Here is a 22938-nt window from a genome sequence, read left to right as displayed (position 1 = left end):
TTTTCTGTTTTGCAAATCCTTTTTTTGATTGATCTTAGGAAATATTCTGATATTTTGAGATACTGGATTTTTGACTTTCATGAGCTGTAAACTCATCAAAGTTAAAACAAAAACACTTTTGAAATGTTTGACTTTACATGTAAGGAATCTAAAATATATGAAAGTTTCACTTTTTGAAATAAGTTACAAGAGAAAATGAACTTTTTCACGATATACTAACTTTTTGAGATGCACCTATATATACTACACATATATATATATAAAGCTGCTTTGTTTGAAGGTGACTTTGTGACCTGTGTTTCAGACATCTCTAAACTACTTACAAAAAAAAGTGATTTTTTTTGCCTGCAAATGTTGCTAATGTGACTGCACCTTAAATGCTGTGTGTTGATTTAACACTGTAAAAATTCTGTAAAAATAGGGCACAGTGTACCGTGTTAATATGCAGGAGTTTTCTGTATTGATTTTTCACTGTTATTTTACCCTTGTTTTGAATTACGCATTGCATTGTGTTGTGCTTTAGAGATAAAGGAAATCCATAAGCTTAACAGATAATATTGTGGTGGAAAATCACTAGTACCTTTTCCATATGTATATATATATATATATATATATATATATATATATATATATATTTATTATTATTATTATTATTTTTATTTATTTTTTTCTTACAGTGCAAGTGACCCATATGAACATATTTTGCATTAAAAATCTGCCTCTGTATTGTGTGCATAGCATTGCTATTGACCAAGCATCCAGTATTTGCTCTTGTATAATAAATTTTTGAGCCCATCATTGAAACCCTCTTTCCTCTAAATAGGCTTCAAGGTGAACGAACACCTGCTCTGATTTGACGTTTATCACATTCATTCTAGAAGCTCTCATGTCACTGTCTTTGCTCTTGCATGATACTGTGATAATGACATGCTGATATGTAAATGCCGAAATCATAGTCTGCATGAGAAAGCAATCTTGCACATGCAGCACAGACTAATGGAGCAGAAGACCTGCAATATTGCACCCTTTCTGCTTCAAGCTCACCTGAAGACCTATCGGTATCTAATCTGCAGTCATTTCTCACTTATCTCTCAGAGCTGCCAGAAAACTTTCTGACAATTGAGGATCCAGCCCTTTGTGGTGCAGCTTTAGATGACAACAATAATGACAAAGTGAGGAGGACATCATTTTCTTCATCAAATGATCAATAATGCATAGGAATCACATGAATAATTTTTCCCCCTAATGGATATTGCTTGCTCAGAAAGGATTTCGAGGCCCAGATTTAAAAAATTCAGTATGTGAAATGATGCATTACTATGTGACAAAGTGATTTTAGGAGGGAAAGGAGAATGGTGCAAATGCATCAGGGAACATCTGCAGGAGTGCCTGCGCATGGTGACTGCTGTCTGCTCATGATTGGCTCAACGGCGCCTGGACACAACATCACACTCTTCCCACATCTCATTTCGCTCTGTGCAACAGACGTGCCAGCTAAACCTCTTCATATGCATCCAAATGCAAGGATGGCGACACATTTTTATTGATTTTGATTTAAGGCACACAGGACTCCTTGTTGGTTTCTATCAAGCAGACAGAAATAGGAATAGGGAAAGGGTTATGCTTTAAATTTAGGAATGGACGCATTCCTAGATCTGTTAGTTCTGAAACAATATTCCAGAAGCAACTAATCTGATTCGGGGGGAAAATGATTTTAAAAATGCATTTTACTTTTGTAATATTAATGTAAAACAGTAGGCCTATATTCAACACCAAAAAAAAGTTTATACGGGACTTGATTTTATTATTATTATTATTATTGGTAGTAATAGTAGTAGTCTCGACATAAACCTAAAAAAAAAATTTGGATCCACTTTATATTAGGTGGCGTTAACTACTATGTGCTTTTATCTAAAAACAAGTACAGTATACTTATTGTGTTCATATTGTATTGAAAATCACTTTTGCCTCTATTGAGGTGGGATACGGGTAAGGTTAGGGACAGGTTTGGTGGTATGGATTGGTTTAAGGGTGGGTTAAGGTGTAAGGGATGGGTCAACATTGTAATTATAAATGTAATTACAGAAATTAATCACATGCAGATGTAATTACATGCATGTTTTTTTTTACATAAGTACAATGTAAAAACATGTATGTAAACAATAGGTGCATTGTAACAAATTATTAATTTAAATGTAAGTACATAGTAGTTAAGGTCATTTAATATAAAGTGGGACCTTTTTTTCTTTCTTTTTTTTACCCCCTTGAATAATGTTCAATGGTGAATCATTCATAATAAGACTTTGCATTAAAAATTAAATAGATCAGTGACCTCATGCTGATTAGGCTTTGGGCTGGGGTGAGGCGCTTTAACAATATCTAAGTATCAACATGCTGATATTATATAGGTTTTATGGCTCGTTAATATGTCAGGTCAGAATAGGACAGGAATTTATTCTAGGACCAACAAGATTCAGGATCATGTTCCACTTGACAAAATCTTTCTGCCACCTCTTAGTGATGTAATATCTGCTACAACAGGAAGTTTTACAGCAAGAAATTGATTGAGCTTTTAATAGCACCAAACATTTGCAGTCATAAATTCCCCCAGTCTGCTAGAATAACTCTTGTACCATATGCATATATGGATTTATTTCATCACGGAAAGACGGCTGTCATTGAAAAACTGAAATATGGAGAATATTTCTAAACAGGGCAATAATATTAGCTCACCACCGTCAATGGCTTGAAAATATGTTTGCTCTATATCTCTGGTTAAGCATCACGTTAGCGCTTGGACGTTTAGAAATCACTGCTAAACCCTGAAAAGCACAACAAGCATGTGCACGTCATGTTATAATACTGACACGAAGCAGTTATGACACAATGCAAGGCTTCAAGTGGAGCGAGCAATAGAGCAGTGCGGCCGGTCAAGTCCACCCACCTCCCATACAATATGCATATGCTATCAAAGTAAAAAAATCAGCCATGAAAGTTTAATAAGCACGGGGATGGAGAGAGGCTTGAAAGAAAAGGTGATTTGCTCAAGGCAGTATGGAATTGTTTTTAAAGAGCATAGCCCCGCTAAGGCGGGAAAACCTGGAAATGTAAAAAAAAAAACCCAGCCGAGGGCCACATTGTTATATGCCCTTTAATAGAGGTAAACCATTTTAATGCAAAACATCATGCAAAGCGTCATCCGGTTTAAAGACATGCTTTGCTTTGTGTGTGCATCACTTTGATCTTGCTGAAACAGATGGCAAAACACCAAGAGCAAACAAACGATCGGCTTCAGAGACTTTCTGAAACCTCTCGAGGATATGAAATCCACGTGATGTACTTCTGCAAAAACGACAAGTAAAATAAAAGCTAAGAGAGCTTGACAGGCTGACTGTGTGAGGTCAGGATAGCCTCGATGAAAAATACTAAAGTTACATGAGCAGAGATGAGGTCGACTGGTTAAACTGCTATTTTAGGGTCAGTGCCGTCATATTTCTATCCGCTTTGACATGCATCCAACCTAAATCAGGAGTTCTCACAGCAATAATAATGTAAAGTTCAGGTCCCACCCACAATGGACCTATTTTAAAATCAGATTGCCCCCTGAATTACCTTCACAAACCCAGACAGCATCACACGGCCGGTCCTTACTGGGGCTGTTGTTGCTAGGCAACTGAAGACACTGGCTCTGGAGGCTCTGAAATTCTTTGGTGCAAGGGAAGACTCTATTTAATGCTTTACAAAAGCAAAATCAATGTGTAAAACTCAAAATCACAGAGAATTCAGTCTGGTGACACAAAAAATTCAGAGCTTTTACATGACTTGTACACGGACCTGTCACTGGATTTCCTAGAAAATAGAACCGAATTCACTCTCAGCAGCACTGTTTCACAGTAGCCAATTAAGATTCTAGGGAATGAAGACTCATTAAACAGAGCTAAACTACATTCTTACTTGAGAAAAGTATGATTGATACGCTCATTAGCAAACAGAAGCAGTCCACATAGCAAAGAAAACTCACAAAGGAGATCTTTTTCATATCTAATTTGTTCCTCCTAGACCACAATGAGATTTCTCCTCCTGCTTTTCAGAAAAAAATAACACCCCAGTACACCGCAAATAACTAACTAACTAACTAACTAACTAACTAACTAACTAACTAACCAACCAACCAACCAACCAACTAACTAACTAACTAACTAACTAACAAACAAATAAATAAAAGTAAACATTCTGAATGAAAAAAAAAAATGGTAACACTTTATTTTAGGGTCTCTTATAGTTGCTTATTAGCATGCATATTACTAGAATATTAGCCATTTATTAGTAGTAATTAAGCACATATTAATGCCTTATTCTACATCCCTAATCCTACCCAATACCTAAACTTAACAACTACCTCACTAACTATTAATAAGCAGCAAATTAGGAATTTATTGAGGGAAAAGTCATAGTTAATAGTGAATACATGTTCCCTATTCTAAAGTGTTACAAAAAAAAAAAAATATATATATATACATATATATGGGTAGTTGACGTATTAATGTTTTAAGTATGTCCTTATTTATTTATTTGTCCATTTGTTTATTTATTTATCAAAAATATTATTTTACCAAAAACAAAAACATGATTTATTATAGACCATTCTACACATAATCAATATATTTTATTTAAACATAAAACACAATCATAATAGGAAAGCAGAATTTTCACTCAAGATGAAGCTAGACAGTCAGTAGTTAGTCAACTAGTTAGTCAGTGTTCAATTTAATTTACTTACTATAAATAAAAAAAGACATTTAAAAGACCATGATTTGTTTATTGTGATGTCTTTTTAAAATATGCATCATATTTTCTGTTACGTGCTAGAAGAAGAAGAAAACAAAGTCTGCTATTCCAATACAATATCAACACTGGTGTCAACAGTTCAGTTTTCATATCTCTTACTGAATGTCAGTTGTTTCATTTGTGTCGATCATTATTTCTCCAAAGGATGTTTCTTTTCTCAGTATGAAATTCAAGTTAAAACATGAGAATAACTCTTGAAGTAAGATGAAAGAGCAATACGTTTTTCCTCTAGGTCAAAATGCAATAATTCTGTATCATGTGGTAGGTCATAAAAGCCTCTTGAAGCACTTGTGCTTAATATAATGTAAGCTTTGTTAGTGTAATGTAGTGTAAAGCTTTTTTTCTGTATTTTGGCTATTATATACACAGCCTTTATTGTTGACAGGCCGATTTGTGTTTCTGGTTTTACCTGTCATTGTTATTTCATGTTTTGTCGCTGCGATCCCTAAGAACATGTGAGACCACTGGTGACCTGTTCCAAGTTATATATCACGGTCTTTAGCTTGCAGTTATTTTACTAGAACTGTTGACAGTATCTGACACAACAGCGTCTGAGACACCTTTCCTCAACGTGAATACTGCTGCCACAGAGATACGGGTATGAACACATTTCTTTACAAACAGAATAAACAGGATGAAAAAAATATATGTTTAAATGTACATGTTTCTACTAAATACAGTCTAATGTTTCACAGTTTTTAATTCCTATTCTAAAAAATGGGGTTTGATGTTGGTTCTGAAATAAAGACTGAACTGAAGTAAAGTAAGTCAATGGCTCCATCTGGTGACAAAGAAGAGTTAACTTAAGCTGCAGTTAACCGTAAAATACAGTACCTAACTATGTAAACGTCCTCTGTTGACTCCTGTTAAGATCTCCTATTATGCCTTTTTTATTTAAAAATCCCCACAAGCATACATAATCACAACTTGAAATTAAATGACTTAATATATTCTTCAGGCTGACACATTGCATGTATGGCTGATAATACTTTGTGTTATAAATAAATGTATTAATTATCAAATTATGATTAAATCATGATTAACGCATACCTAATTTAGTCACACATTCTTATTATCAAAGGTTGAATTGAATTTGACATATGAACTATTAATCTGCACCCATTAATAACTGTTTAAGATTCAGTGGTAAAACTGTATTTATATACAGTATAGCAGTAACATGCATTTTTACAGTACATTTTGACCACTGATTTTTTTTTTTTTTTAATTCTTAAAAGTATACATGATGCTGCATCTGTGACACAGGGTGTTAGTATAAGGCCAATACATCTGTCATATGATATTACCAGCATTATAAAACAAAACATTCAAAAGAGGGAAGAATGTGAGTCATACTGAGTGCACCTTTAAGCAAACAGTCAGTAATTAAAAGCAAAGAAGTAGTTATGTGTTGCTATGTTTGTTACTATCTACTGTTTGATTTAATATCGGCCTACATATCTCTGCTCCCTGCTGATTTAACACAGATAATCTGTTTTTTGTTTTGTTTTTGTTTTTTAGAAATGATGAAGCAGTTTTTACATAAAATTAGCTAAATATATTGGAGATTAAATGACTGATCATGTTAAACATGTTTTTACAACCATTACTTTATTCTGCTATCCTTTTGTTTTTCCGTTCTGTGAACATACCAAAAAGTTTTTTTTTTAAATTATTTTGTTTATCAGCACTGAACCCCCGTTGTCTCTTCCCTGGATAGTTTTCCACTGGCATCTATCATACAGGCACAGCGATGCACAATACCTACTTCTTATTTATATATTATAAACATAGATTCTTTATATTCTTTATATTCTGTATATTCGTAATTATATTTTTTGTAAGTAACTTAGACAGTGCTCCTTTGAAAGCTGCAAAATTAACAACTAAATATTGTTTAATACTGTACATCGTCCATTTACACATCTGATGCCATCTTGCATTGCACTGAGAAAAAAACAAACAAAAAAAAAAACACGAGGCACAGATTAAGGTTCCCATTCCATCCTCAAACTGTATTACCCAGAAGCACCTCTTCAGGCTTGTAAACACACACACACACACACACACACGTTGAATTATTATATAACCTCATACCGTAACAGTACATATTACTACTCTAAGGTACTAATACACACCCTTTAGGGACAAAGAAGGTGCCCCTTTAAGGGTCCTGCTCCAGTGACTCCAGATTTTTGCACATTTTTTTATTCTCAGAATGAGTCTCTGTTTTCTCAAGTACCTGCTGTGCACAAATAGTAAACAGCTGACTCTGCATTATGTCTTACATAACACACAACAACAAAAACGTGTTACAGCATAGTATACTGTATATTCTCTAAATATTTGTACACTATATGCATAAAATATTGCAATTGCAATGGGATGAAAACAAAATTCAGCTTTGTGTAAATTGACACACGTTTATAAATAATGCATACATTTGAACAAGGCAGCATGATCTTAATTTAGCATGTGCATTTTTCCTTGCATATTCAGCAGTGTGGTTGCACACATAAATCAGCCTTAAGCTGGCATCTGTAACACATTGATTATTACAGCCATCCTAATCAATTTTTAAATTCTATAATGCACATTATCAGAGATGAGTCAGTCAATACAGTCAGTCAAGGCAAAGCGGGCAAGACGATAAATTGTGGAGTATTATGAAATACAGATACACATCTAGTCTGGGGCATAAAAGAATTGGAGTTTGGGTTCAGACGCAAGATTGTGAAAACGTCAATTTACTAGATTAGGCTTTTTCACAAATGTTTCTGGATTGGTGCCTGCAGGGTAATCTTATTTCCAGTGTGCTATCAGGCAAAGTCCAAACCTAGTTTGTGTGCCCTTGAAGGGCACTTGTAGGGCCTTTGCGCCCTTGCAGGGGCGTTCCAAACGAAAGAGAGCACCTGAAGGAATATAAAGGTTGGAGCTGGATGATCACAGCTTCAGAACTGGAGTGGGTGGGACTATGGCACTGGGAAGAGTGAGCTGATGATATGCTCCTCCATCACACACAAGATATAAAATAATCCACAAACTGACAGGGTGTAATCAATAAATTCCACCAGTAACTGATGACCCATATTCATCGGCAGCATCTGGCTGAGAAAGTCATCAGTCCTGCTGCAGAAGATGCATTTTCATCATTCCAGCATGAATTGTGTTTGACTTTATCTAAAAAATAAATAAATAAAAAACCTCCACATACTCCTCCAAGAGGTGGCCATTTTTATCACAGACCGTCTTTGGGAGTGACATATGAAAACCCTGCTGAGTTAATTCTGTCATGGATGAGCTCAAATGCGGGGTTTATTTGACAGGTAAGTGCAACAGTGAAGATAAAGGTGAGTCAATGCAGCTCAAAGAAACGCTGCATGATGAACATAAATAATACCTTATCTTACCTTATCACATGAATGCAGTCAACACAGAGGAAACAATGAAGATAAACACTGACGACAACAGAGCAAAGGTAAATCAAAGTGAGCAACAGCATAGAAGCAGTGTGTGTTTGTGAACAGTTCCTGATGAGGAGATGATTGACAGCCGGTGCTGGTGATGGAGGAGTGAGGATGGAGAGGGAAACCGTGACAGTGCATCTGTACTGGGAATAAATGTTGTTTTAAATCATTTGTCATTATATGGTGATGTAAGCAAAGAAATTATTAAATGAGTAAATATTTATTTAAATGACATAGGAACCAGTTAATACAAACCATGCACTCTGCAGTAAGAATGTATGTTACAAAATATATTACATTTTATTAATTTATTTTTGTTTGTTTATTTGTTTTTAGTATATACTATAACAACAACCTGGAAAAGAGACAAAGCAGAAAAGCTAAAATGTGTTATTTGAGAAAAGAACGTACACTAGGCGCAGTCCCGTAGTGGAACTGATTTGACCCTTTAGTGAGGAAATATCTGATTCTTGTGAAAAAGGCACTGGCACTTAGGTCAGACCCACATGAAGTGTCTGATAATTCTCTCTAACACTTCCATAAAATCTCAAGGAGGTCTGGGCCTTTTTATGTGCTGGAGGTCTTTTACCTGAAGCGGATGTCTCTCCATCCTCTGGTAAGAACAGCTAGAGCTGGCCTGTAACCTTGATGATCTGAAGGGCTGTCACCTAACGCTGACTTCGTTGTTGTGCAGTCTATGGTCAGAAGGGGGTGTCCTGAAGATCTGCAGAAGTTTGCATAGGGTCCCAACTCTAGAGCTCATGGTGCTCATCTCAGACACTCAGAAACAAAATGGTCATTTCTACTAATATTTAATCAATTCAATATTTTCCAATACCATTTTCCAACACATGTACTGTATGTACATGTATGATACAGTAGCTGGCAGTGGAAATCTATCTCAGGAAGAGACAATAGGGGTCCAGTGCTGAAAAGTGAAAAAACTAAATGTTGAACATGTTGGTATGTACACACAGAATGGTAAAAACATGTTTAACACAATCATTTAATCTACAATATATTTACCTAATTTTATGTAAAAACTGCTCACATTTTCCTCTCTTTTTATTGTTTTGTTATAATTTTTTTTTTAAATAAACTAGATTTATTTGGTGGTGCTGAAACATCTCTGGGTTGTAGCTTATAAGTAACCTTTTGTAAGTTTTACATTTGAATTGTACACACATTTCAGCCTGAGGCAGGTGAGGTGGCACTCTAATGTATGACTCTAATGTAACTTGAAATATCATTTTGTTGAAATGACGATTCTAATGTAATGAGTTGTGGAGTAATTCTGGAAAGGAAAGCCATGTTGATTCTCAGAACAAGCATAAAACTAAATGCATTTACTTTCCTGTCTTTTTAAAGATTCTTATTGTCATACTGTAACTCATCTTACAGACACTAGAGGTCAGACAACAACCAAATTTCAAAGCCACGAGTCACCGTTTTCACTCTGAAACCTTCACTGAAAACCTGCAGTTGTCCAGAATCATGTTATTAATGATGTCAGAAATAACATTTACAAATGAACAAATTAAGTAATTAAATGATTCATATATAGAGATAAATTGTAACTTTTTCTACATTATGAACTCAAGAGGAAATTATGAGCATTTTATTACATTTACATTTTGCTTATTACTTTATATGCAGTTATTGCATTATGCTTTACATGCGTTACATGTGCATTTGGATATTTTGAAAGCCATCATCTTTAATTTGATACATTTGTGTAGAGACATTTCTAGATTTAATTTGTTCTGAGCATGAAATCAAAATATAATTTCCTTAACTTCCATTAAGGAAAATTACAAAGTGTTCAGATAGCTGTGATAATTGTTTTGAAGGCATAGTGAAATAAATTGAGAAAAACCATTAGCTTCCTTTTTTTATCACAGTGTCACATGTAAACACAGGGGTGAGTTTTAAATGCTTTTCTCTACTTTTATTTGAATAAACGCTGCTATTTCTGTAATTGACAAGTATTTTTCTAATTGAAAAGTTTCTTTCTTTCTTTCTTTCTTTCTTTCTTTCTTTCTTTCTTTCTTTCTTTCTTTCTTTCTTTCTATAATAATATTGTTTTAACTGAAAAGAAATGCTTCAAGTTGGATGTCAAGTTCAAGGATGTCATGTACATATCTATGTTATAACAATGAACTGTACAGTACAGAGACCTTAAATAATCATAAAGTGAACAATTAAACATTAATATATTGGTATTCAGCTCCATATCTTGAGCTGAGCATATTTCTGAAAGTTTGATATATCCTTTTGTCATGGAGGACATTCCTCACACATCAGGATGTCTTTATGTGTGAGGACAGTGAAGGACAGTCAACCTCCATCCCTGTCTCTGTTTCTGCACCAGTGACACAGAAAGTGTGCAGCTGAGACCTCTGTCTGCCATTCAGCTGCCTGGACTCAGCACCCTGGACAGCGTCCAAACAACTGCATGAGAGACAGAGACAGCACACACCTGCAGCCACTTCACATTCATCAATATCAGAGGCAAGAGAGATGCCTGGAGCTCAGTTTGTTTAGTTTCACCGAAAGTCACAGTTTAACACTGCTCTCTCCTCACAGTAAACTTTATTTACTTTATGTAACAATTGGTTACCTGCAACTGTTACCTTCATTTCGACTTCATTTAACCCACAAATAGTTGTTAGTATAAATCAGTGTACAGTAGATTCAGCAATGTTAACTAATATTTTGACTTAAATAAAACTAGTTGATGTTGCTTTTTTTTTCAGCTGAAAAGCTGCACAGTTCCATCCCCTCAAAATAGTATCTATAAGCTGACAATTTATATTTATTTGCTCATTTATTTTTTCAACCAAATCCTGCTTTCTAAATCCCAGACTACATGAATATTGACAGAACCTTAGACTTCTGGTAAAGTAGGTAGCTAGGTAAGCAAGCAAGTATCTAAGTAAGTAAATAAATAAATACTTGCATGCATACATACATACATACATACATACAGTGCCTTGCGAAAGTATTCATACCACTTCATTTTTTTCACATTTTGTTATGGTGCTGCCTTATGTTAACTGCTTTAAATTTGTTTTTGTTTTATCTACATCAGTCTACACTCCATACACCATATTGACAAAGCAAAAACAGAATTGTCATCTCTTTGTAAATTTATTACAAATAAAAAAACTGAAATAAATACATTGCATAAGTATTCATACCCTTAACTAAATATTTAGCTGAAGCACCTTTACAGCCTCAAGTCTTTTTTGTTTAGTTTAGTTTATTTATTTATAAAGCACATTTAAAAACAACAGGAGTTGCAACCAAAGTGCTGTACAACAAATATAAAACAAAGTAAAAAAAATACCCAATCAAGACAAACAAAGGGACATAAAATTTTACACCCTCAAACAGAATTAAAACATACAGAATATAAATGGGGTTTCAAAGCAGATTTAAACAAATAAATAGAAGGAGAAGATCTTATGTGGACGGGAAGACTGTTCCAGAGCCTAGGTGCTGCCACCGCAAAAGCCCGGTCGCCTTTCGTTTTGAAATGTAAACGAGGAACTGAGAGAAGAAATTGAATAGACAATCGAAGATATCTAGAGGTGGAATGCGGAATGAGGAGATTACAGATATACTGGGGAGCATAACCATGTAAAGCTTTAAAAACGAAAAGCAAAATCTTAAAATCAACACGAAACTGAACCGGGAGCCAGTGTAGAGAGGCGAGAACCGGGGTAATGTGCTCACGTTTTCTGGTGCCAGTCAATAATCTGGCTGCCGCATTCTGCACCAATTGCAATCGGTTCAGGGATGATTTAGGCAGACCCAAATAAAGTGAGTTACAGTAATCCAACTTTGAAGTTATAAACGCATGAATTACAGTTTGAAGGTCCTTCATGGAAAGCATCTTCTTGATTCTAGCAATTGATCTTAATTGAAAGAAACTGCTTTTCACAACAGTACTAATCTGCTTATAAAAAGACAACGCCAAGGTTTCTAACACGATAACATACATTTGATGACAGAGGGCCAAGCTGCTTGACAATGCCAGAGGACACAGCTGTTGGACCAAAAACCATTATTTCAGTTTTATCTGTAAAAAATTCAAGTCCATCCAGCATTTAATGTCCTGAAGACATGCAAACAGAGTAGACATAGAACAGTTATTGTTTTTAACAGGAAAATAAAGTTGAGTGTCATCGGCATAGAGATGATATGAAAATTTATTTTTCTGAAAAATATAACCGAGTGGAAGCATATATAAGGAGAAAAGGAGAGGACCCAGAATAGAGCCCTATGGAACACCGTAGTAAATTTCAGCCCGAGATGAGAAACAGTTCCCCAAATTCACAGAAAAAGATCTGTCCTTAAGGTAGGAAGCAAACCAGTTCAACACAGGTCCCTGAAGACCAGCTATTTGATTAAGTATTTGAAGAAGGATGTCATGATCTACTGTATCAAATGCTGCACTTAAATCAAGCATGATTAAGATACAGCAAGAACCAGAGTCAAGGGAAAGTAAAATATCATTAGTAACCTTCAACAGGGCAGATTCAGTACTATGAAATTCTCTAAACCCAGACTGAAATCTATCAAAAATATTAAAAGTACTCAAGTAAGATGAAATCTGCGAATAAACAACTTTTTCCAAAACTTTTGAGATGAAAGATTATTTAGATATGGGTCTATAGTTATTCAGATTATGCTGATCAACATGATGCCTTTTTAACAGTGGTTGGACTATAGCATGTTTAAAAGAGGCTGGTACAATTCCATTTGTTAATGTTAATGTTTGATGCGACAAGCTTTGCTCATCAGCATTTGGCAATTATCTGCTGTTCTTCTCCTCAAATCTTCACCTCTCAAGCTCTGTCAGGTTGGATGGGGGCAGACGCACATTTTCAGGTTTCTCCAGGAATATTTGAATGGGTTCAAGCCCAGGCTGTGGCTGGGCTACTCAAGAACATTCACAGAGTTGTCTATAAGCCACTCTTGCTGTGTGTTTAGGTCCATTGTCCTGTTGGAAGGTGAACTTTCTGCCTGTCTGAGGTTCTGAATACTCTGGACTGGGTTTTCATTAAGGCTATCTCTATATTTTGGTGCATTGAGCTTTTCTTCTACTCTGATGAGTTCCTCAGTCCCTGCTGCTGAAAAACAGCCCCAAAGCATGAGGCTGCTACCAGCACACTTTACTTTTGGGATGGTACTCTGCAGATGATGAGCAGTGCCTGCTTTCCTTCAAACATGATGCTTGGAATTGAGGTTCATCAGACCAGATAATATGATTTCTCACTGTCTGAGGGTCCTTTAAATGCTTTTTTTTGCCAATTCTAAGAGTGTTTTCATGTGTCTACACTGAAGAGAGGATTGAGTCTGGCCACACTGCCATAAAGCCCAGATAGTTGGAGTGTTGCAGTGGTGTTTGTCCTTCTGTAGATTTCTCCTAGCTCCACATATGATCATGGAGCTCGACTAGAGTGACCATCAGGTTCTTGGTCACCACTCTAACCAAAGCCCTTCTCCATAATTTGCTCAGTTTGTCCAGGAGGCCAGATCTAAGAAGAATCCTGGTGGTTTCAAACTTCTTCCATTAAGGGTAACAGAGACTACATGCTTCTGTGACCCTTCAATGAAGCGGATTTCTTTTCCTGAAATCTTCCCCAGATGTGTGGCTTGAAGCAAACCTGTTTCTGAGCTCTGCAGACTGTTCTTTTGACCTCAGGGCTTGTAAATGTGTTACACATCATTTGTAGTTCTTTCTTACCTGTTCTTTCTTAGTGATCTGTATGTGTATATAAGGCATTTACAACACTTTCTGCATCCCCTAATCTAAAGTGTAAACTACTCATCAGTTGTAAATGTTTAACAAACTTTATGGTTTCCAGTTGTGTGTGTAAATATATATACACACACAAAACAACCTGTAACCGGAAGGTTTGTAAAACATTTACAACTGATGAGTAGTTTACACTTTAGATTAGGGGATGCAGAAAGCTTTGTAAATGATTTATAATGTTTATTGAGATAATAGTACAATGTTGGCATTTCAAAGATTTATAAGTGATTAATAATATATCAACTAGTAACCTAACTAAACTATTAACCAATAAGGATCTGTTTCATGATGCTATTTTTTAAAGATAACTTATGATTTAGCATATTACTTAATCCTTTGTGAATGTATAGTCATGTTTTGTAAATTATTAGTTCATCATCATCTGATCACTTGTAAATGATTTATAACTTAATCTACAAAACATAAAAATATTAACATATCACTTATTGATAATTTATAACAAAACATACACAAATTGTTAGAATATCACTTATTAATTGCGTATGAATGTTTTGTAAATGATTAGTTAATCATTAACTAATCACTTATAAAATTACTTATAACTGAACATTATTATAAAGTGTTACTGAATCATTTTAATAAATTTACAAAGATGTTAAAAACCTTTTTTTTTTTTGCTTTACAATTATGAAAAAGTAATTTAAAGCAGTTTAACATAAGGCAGCAACATAAATATACTTTACATAAATATACATAACATACTTTCGCAAGGCGCTGTAAATAAATAAATAAATATATACATATTCTAACCATATAGTAAGAACATGTAGTTATTAATAACAGTACTAATAAGGACACTAAAATAAAGTGAAGCCTAAATGTCTTTTGGAGTATTTTATGTATTTTCCATCCCTGCCACTAATAGTAAAAACAACACGTACAAGCTTTACTTTGCAGTATATTTAATGAACATATGAAAACCTACAAGCCCCAAGGATCTTGAAAACTAATTGCTACTTGAAAAGAGGGTAATTGGAGTCATGTATTCCACTGTTGTGACTTGACTACGGCATTCATCACAGCAAGAGAAGACTAAAGGTTTTTTTTTAAAACTGAGTCTCCATCAGTCCACATTCAGACAGGAAGTGAACTATTAGTTTTATGACAGTACAAACATTTCAGAAGTGTATAAAAATCATTGACATTTTATAATATTAAAATATTAACAAATGAAACAAAGCAATGGCATGTGGCCTTCAAATGTTTCTCAAATAGGTTTTTATGATTATACTATTTTAACAGATGAGGATGCAAACCAATTAGGTTTTTCATGAAAATGCATCCATTAACCGGCATGTGTTGTTAAATTATTTAAATAAGGGGGATTTCAAATATTTTAGGTCAAATGGGTTTTCTTTTTTTTTTTTTTTTGTAAATCTCTGGAAGGCTATAGTAAAAGTATGTAAAACAGGAAGGCTACATTAACATATTATGTCACTGAACAAATGAATAAACTATGGACAATAAAACAAAGACAGCTTAGCAGACATACAAATGAAATGCTTGAAGTTTTCAGGTATCTGACAACATTACAAGACTTTGCTGGTTATTATTGCATGGAATTGTTTGGAGCAAATAAATATTCTACATGCACACTGAAACAACTTCAAGAGGAAAAAATAAAAAAAGAATTTTCAGGTTATTCTAGTAGAAAACAGAACACTGTTGTGACATGGAACACCCCAACTATGAGGCATGGCGAGGGGAGTAAATGGTGTTTTGCTGCCTGAGGGTCTGGACAGCTTGCAGACACTGACAGACCAATGAATTCCAGAATTGCTCCAGGATTGTCTACAGCCGAATGTCAGGATGTCCGTCTGTGAAAGAGAACTCAAATTAAGCTAAATCATCCAGCATGACAATGATCAAAATCTCAAGAGTCTTGACCTCAATTCCAGTAAAGTGATGCAGCACGAGCTGAGACTGGTGTTCAAATAAGGTAAGAAAGTCTATATCAAATACAGTAGTCTTGAAAGATTGGAGAAATGGAATGACCGACAATAGTATAAATATGACCTACAGTAAACTTTTGTGTTTCCGCATACAGTTGCGAAACGTGTGATGTTTGTTAAAAAGACTTACGAGGAAATGTTAATAATGATTTTAAAGTTTTATCATCATTACATCTTGCCACCACAACCAATGAAAGTATTTTAATATTATTGAGATTCTATATCATTGTATTAATATTTTTAATTAGCTTTAATTTTTATTTTATTTCAGCTCTATTTCAAGTAACAAGATTTTTTTTTTTTAAGATAGTATCCTTGAAGTTATTGATGTATTATATTTGATTTACACAGTTGATCAGTTATTTGGTTTGATTCCATTTTAAATAACTCTCTCTCAGGCACATGACAAATCATTTTTGAATACATTATCATTTATGTCATTCCAGTGAATAGAGCAGTACAGATGGGTTGATGTGATGTAAATTAAACTAAAACACCTTCAATAACCTTTAATTAACTCTCTTGACGATGCACTCACCTGGAAAACGTGCAGTCATTGTGTAATGAAATAGCAATTTGTCGGTTTTAATGCATTGGCTTGCCACTCTTGAAGACGTTGAGTAAGCATGAGCATAGAAGCGATGGTTTAGAAGGGCATGGATCCTCATCAACATGTAGAAGAAACAGGTTTGGTTAATGGGATCCAACTGCTTCACATGGCTGTCCAGAGCCCACTGCAGAGCTCCTGAGCCAAGCCAATATGGGTACAAAAGGAGGAAAACAGCTGTACGCCCCTGCTGTTGACTAGTGTGCTCCATCAGGTAGATGGAGGAGGATATGAAGAACATGTGGTGAAATGAAGCTGGGCTGGTTACAGCTTTGACACTCACCATTAACTCACAAAGCTATTAGCCTGGCAGACACCTTCCATGGATCTGCCAGTGGATTGTGAGTGTCCAGAACATTATATAAACCAGACTGCAAAAGACAAAGATGGCAAAATAAAGTTTTCAGTGTATCTATTTAGATTTCTGTTGACTATGCATTATTCAAATTACTTTAAGTTGTGTCCCCAGGTTATGTGTCAACCCTGTACCATCATATATTTCCACACTTTAAAGTGATTTATTTTCCACAAAGAGGAATAATAATAATAGAAGAAGAAGTACAAAACCTTTTTAATGTTCTTTCTTTGTCATGATTGATAGTTAAGGATTATCATAAAATCTCAACCCTGTTACCATGATTTTTGTACTGTAAACAACTGAAAATGTGAATATTCGTAGACAATATAAGCATGACATCCAAGCAAGAGACACCTTTCTTGTACAGGGCTTGTAATTTCCAATTAAATTATAAAAATCAACCCTGTTACATTACATATATATAATATATAATGTATTTTGTATTAAAATGTATTAAATAAGCTTAAGATCGCACAAGTACTTTATTAACAATTAAAGCCATGATATTCTCAACTGAATGCTTAGCAATTGACAAAAACGTAAAAGAGACCCGTTCTAGAGAACGACCCTGCTTTTGTTTAACAGTTCAAATAATTGCATGGAATGAAATTGTCCTAATTACACTCATGGCCCAAAAGCACTGAAGCCTGTCGCATGCACGCGTACTCTCTTACAGCTTTTATTTTGCTCTTCAGTCATTTACCCACAGGAGCCAATTACAGAGATTTCAGGTTTAAAAATCCCCTAATTCGACTTATCTGCATTACACGGATTAACTTCATCAGATTGCCAGGATCAGGATTTCTTGCTGTATACTTATTAAACTACAGCTATTCATACCTTAGCCAGGGTGAGAATGTGAATCTTTCCTGTGGATCTTTCGTAATTTGAAAGCTTCAAAACTTTGCCATCACTCTCAGTGGAGTTCACAATATTTCATCATGAATGCTGATGAAACTGACATTGCTGGTGAGTTTCACAATATGAAGCCTGCATATAATGCATATATGTATGAATGTATATAATGCATTCATAAATAAAAGTAACCAGTTTATTACTCTGGGTTAAGAGTTTGATGACATTTCGAACCTTATATTGTGAACAGCAGTTAACTAATACTAATGCTTGCCTTAGAAAACACCCAAAATAAGAACATACAATTGTGTAAAGTAAGTTTTATAAAAAAAATAAGTTTTAAGCACATAGAGGTGCTCCCAAAAACATTGTATATTAGTGAAATTCTCTTATCACTGATGACCCAGTGATTATGCTAAGCTGTAAAACAGCATATGCTCAAGATGCTTATGTATCTACACTCATATGTTCTTATTCTTTGTAAGTTATCTGAGGGCTCTACTTCTTATCTGATTAATTAGCTCACAAACAACATCATTAATCGAGCTATTATGTCCAGCTCTGTTGCCACGGAAATAATCCTAATGAGTCTTTGATCCTATTTGTTAATGTCACTTCCAAACCTTGATCACATAAATGTGACAGCATGATTAAACACCCAACGACTTTCACATAACCAGTACTTAGTTTCACTTATTGAACAAAATGGAGGTTGGCAAACATTGTATTTCTTCATTCGACCTCCAAGGTTTGCTGTGCAGAATAAATAGCAAAATTCAAATGGTTTGTTAAATTAAACATCTGAATTAATTGGACGCTTGACCAGATGCACATTTGGCTGTTTTATAGCTGGTGCTTAAAAGTTCTTAATGCTGCTCAATTCAAATTCAACAAAGATAAGTGTAAATTCCACTGCAGAATTGAAAGTGGGTTGTTTTAGTAAGATAAACTATTAATTCTAACCTTTAAAATATACATGAACACCAGGGCAAGAGGGACATCTTCTGCTGTAGAAAATGGACAGGTTAACTACTGCCTCTCCCCATAGGAGCAAACAGAAAGTGCATTAACAGTCAGTCAGAGAGAAATTTCATTAAAGCAATAAGAAAACTCTTTAAAGTTATAATGGATTCTATTGAGAGAGTCATTCTGGGGGGAGAGAGAGAGAAAACATTAAACCATGCGCTGTATAATGAGGATGGGGAAAGACTTGACAATGCATAAATTCTCTTATCAGCCTATTCTGGAGTAGTTATATGTGACAAATGCTTACAATCACATCAAGCCCTGCTGAAACCGACACTTCATACATGCCATACAAATGACCTTTTCACCAAAACAGGAGCTCATTGACATTCAAGCTGAGGAAAACTGAGATGACCAATATAAATGTATCATTTGACTGATGAAATCCAATCATTTTCTTAGATGCTTTAGTTTGATTTCAGTAGTTTCTATCTAATGGAGATGTTAGCATTGGGGCACGGTGATGGGAACTAATTAAAAACCAGACACTGTAGGTAGAGTCAGCATGAAACTGTATTCGCAACCCAGTTATCTCTGTAATGTGATGCATTTCAGAGTAAAACAGGATATCGAAAGAGTATAAAAACCCAAAACAAAACAATTTATGACAGAACTTTATTTTGACATGCAATTAAACAATACACCACAATCCTTAAAGCTGCAGTCCGTAAGTTTTGCCTCTTTGTCGCCATCTCTGTTTGAAAACCTGGAATTGCAGCTCTGTGAGGAATAATCTTCCGTGCGTGGGGTTGTGCTCCGGCACGGCTCCAGTGCGGATGAATCTAATGTTTTGAGGAGAATTTGTGTGTCAGTCTGTTAGTCACCGCACCGGTGTGGATGTTTACTATACTTAGGAATCACAGATTCAAGCCTATGTCTTGGAATATATGACCCAAATAACAATTTTCACCGGATATTGCCATCTGCCACATTTGTTCTGACCAACTGAGGAAAAAAACATTAAAATAAATCGTGCTGCCAATGGTAATTAAATCTAACGATCAGTTAGCTCATATCACATTAAACCGTGTAAATTATTATTATTGTTATACTTTATTCTCAAATTATTAATGTTAAAAACATCGGCATTGCGTGACAACGAGTATAGGCTGTATTAGTGTTTAGATTTCAATTTCTGTACAAGCTAATCTAATTGTCATGCCATTCAAATTTCATATTAAGAAATTATTTTAATCCAAAAAGCAAACTATGCTCCCTTCGAGCTGGTTTTCTTTAAAACACAAATCTTGTGTAATCCCAGGCTATCTGTAATCAGAAGCACATTTAAAACTGAAATATAATTTCATTTCATTCACATGTGTTTCATAAACACATAATACTTTCTGGATTACAATCTGCCATCAAAATGATACATTTAATTATTCTAGCTGCTGTGAGAAAAGTCTATAAACGATCCGTCACCTGCAGGATCCTCAGTAAGCGGCTAGTAAGCGATAGCTTACTAGTCGGGACAACTTCTTTATGTTTACAGACATGACGTAATGACACAGTGCCAATACTTGAATTTCCTGTGAAAACCTACCCGTACCACTCAAATTATAAAACATTATTACAAGATAAACGTTTTGAAGACTCGTTGGTTATGTACTTGCTCAATTTTTAACCAAAAAAAAGTTACGGACTGCAGCTTTAAGTGACACAGTCTTAAAAATAAATAAATTATTGTCATCTGTGGAACCATTAAGAATCTCTAACATTCATGGGAGCATTTCATGTCACAAAAGGTTCTTTATAGTGGAAAACATTTCTATAGATTATTAAAATTCTTTTAAGAACTGTTCAATGAAAGGTTAATTGGGGAACCAATAATGGTTCTGAAAACCCATTTTGGAACCTTTATTGTAGGCTACAGTAAAGAAATCTGTTTCAGTTATTACACTTTGATAATAAAATTATATAGACAAACCAATTTCTTTTTTTATTGCTCAACTGAATTGTGCACTATATGATTAGGAATGTGTATGAAGAAAATTGGGTCAACTTTGAAGTTATGTCGTCTTTTACTCCAATAATATTCTTTAAGATGTGAAAAGGTCATCCAGTGCGGTGATTCTTATCTGTTCTTAAGTATAAGAGCCCCTTAATAACATAAATGTTCCTCATGGAAGCAACCCCCACCCCGTGACCAAAAGTGCTCAGAGAGAAAATGACAGAATTGTTTTCACAACTGAGTCTCTGAAGTGTTTTCCTTCTCAAAAGCAACAACTGTTGAGGTTTAGGCTGCCTCTTGAGAAGCCCTGACCTAGTGTACAGTGCACTCTGAGGTTATTACGTGAGTAATTATGCATGTTGTTCTGAAGTTTCTGATGTGTCAACAGAGACAGACTCTTTGTTGTTCCAGGAAGAAAACAAGTCTATCTTGTTGAGCTAAATTTACAGACAAATGCTAAATTTCCCTTATGATCACATAAATCATTCAACTGCGCTACAGTGGTCACATGTATGCCATTATAAACTAATGAGAATGTGATGAATTATATAACTTGTCGAAAACATTGAAACGCTTCCAGGAAGATGGGCTGCCTTCATTACGGAAAGCTTGGAGATTTGTCACATGAATTAATTCTCATAAAGCTGCTACACAGTCTTCCAACACAAAATGGAAATATACTTTGGAAAGGAGTGGTGATGTGGGTTGATAAAGGATCAGCACACTACGCCTTAAAACAGACTGACCCCGAACTGCAAATGCTGGTTTGGAATGAGATCCAACAAAATTCAGCACAGAGCTCTCTTGCTTTGAAGGCAACAGAATTACCTGCTGAAGAAATCCCTGGAGCTCCGATCTCTACTCTGAAGATTTACAGCATCGCTTTTGATGTGCCTGCCAATCCGAGCTTTGTTCTGAATGCAGATGTGAGCGGAGAGTCTTTAGAGACATAAGCAGGAGAGCATCATCAAACATCTGCTACAGCCCAGAGTTTCGTTTTATACTCCTCATGTTATGTATGCTCTATAATGACTCATGCATTTCTTCAAGGTTTCTCTTCAAATCATGGCAAGATTTTTCAAAGTGTATCATCGCACCACAAACCAAAGTGCACAATAATGTTTTGATGCTCATATTTTCCCACATAATTGTTCTTAAGAAAGAATGTTCTTAAAAAAAGTTTATAAGTGCTAGTTTTAAAAATGTCTCAAATATTTTAAATATTTTTTTCTTTCTTTTTTTTCTAATATATTTTATTTTTATAATTTAAATGACTAAACATTTTATAATGAAACTTTCATGTCCTGATAATTTTGTTTCTCATAGAAATGAGAACCCCCTCATAATTATAAGAAAAAATGTATTATGACTAACAGAATCATATTTTTTACTTAACTGTGGTGTCTCCAGTAGGTTACGGTTAACTGATTACTTATTGGAAAGGATTCTTTAACTCACTAGGGACCAGATTTACTAATAACTAGTGCTAGCGCAGACCCTTTTGTGGTGTTAGGATTTACTCCAGACACGCAGAAACATTTGCGATATAAAGTTCTGTCCTGACAACTCTCAGAGTGATTTGCATGGTAATGTACATGACAATGTAATGTGTTTGGTCTTGGAAAAATAGATCTGCTACTTTGCTGCTGCGGTAGAGCAAGTACCGAGACTTGCACCTGCCAATACATCCACAACATGCTGCTGCGAGCATGTAAGAAATACTGCTGCTGCACATATAACATATACGAATAACCCCCATAGCATACATGATCACCCCGTAGCAGATCTATACAGGTGGAGCTGGGGAAGGTGGAGGGTTTCTGAAGAACGCTGCTACTACTATAGCAAACACTGCCAAGTATTTGTATGCTGAGCAGCGAGCTCATTGGCTACCGATAAAGGAGAGAACCATTGATGCCATTATGTCATATTGAGTTAGACCTATCGGACTGCGCCATCTAGAGTTTCATGCCAGAACTTTATTTCTGCTGACCTTATATTGAATATGCACTTGTAGGAATTTCCC

Source organism: Barbus barbus (genome assembly GCF_936440315.1).
Source record: "Barbus barbus genome assembly, chromosome: 33".
NCBI lineage: Eukaryota > Metazoa > Chordata > Actinopteri > Cypriniformes > Cyprinidae > Barbus > Barbus barbus.
The sequence above is the reverse complement of the archived record's forward strand: the minus strand, read 5'-3'. Positions refer to the sequence as shown.